This window comes from Nestor notabilis, unplaced genomic scaffold (genome assembly GCF_000696875.1).
Source record: "Nestor notabilis isolate BGI_N333 unplaced genomic scaffold, ASM69687v1 scaffold12816, whole genome shotgun sequence".
In the NCBI taxonomy this organism is placed as follows: Eukaryota; Metazoa; Chordata; class Aves; order Psittaciformes; family Psittacidae; genus Nestor; species Nestor notabilis.
In genome coordinates this window covers 21828-22265 of record NW_009934313.1, presented here as the reverse complement: position 1 = coordinate 22265, position 438 = coordinate 21828, and the positions used below count along the sequence as shown (strand labels likewise).

Here is a 438-nt window from a genome sequence, read left to right as displayed (position 1 = left end):
TACGCGCCAGGTCCTAAAGTGTCTCCAGGAGACCGGGAGAGGGGCTTTGGACAAGGGATGGAGGGACAGGACAAGGGGAATGGCTTGAACCTGAGAGAGAACAACGCAAAGCTTTAAAAGCCCAGAAATGATCAGGGCTAAGCCATACTGGAGGAACGCAGGTTTATGGTGTTCCTTTGGAAAGGTCTCTTACGAGTTGCTCCACTTTATGTTATCTCATAGCTATGTACCGTTTACTAATAGAATTTGGTGGCTTAAACAGCGTAAAAACTAGAATTCACACTTTCTTAGCATCTTAGTAAAGGCCTGTCCATGGGAGCTGCCCCGTTGTCTCACATCTGTATTGTAGAACTGTAGAATCCCAGACTGGTTTGTGTTGGAACCTTAAAGCTCCTCCAGCTCCAACCCCTGCAGCGGGCAGGGACACCTCCCCCAGGT

The 438-nt window shown here is 48.9% G+C and overlaps 1 protein-coding gene across 1 annotated transcript in view; it reads left to right on the top strand.

The window, feature by feature from the left end:
• VPS45 (vacuolar protein sorting 45 homolog (S. cerevisiae)) overlaps nt 1–438 on the top strand; it is a gene marked incomplete at its 5' end in the record, with an annotated part of 16536 nt that overhangs the window by 285 nt on the left and 15813 nt on the right. The window lies entirely within an intron of this gene.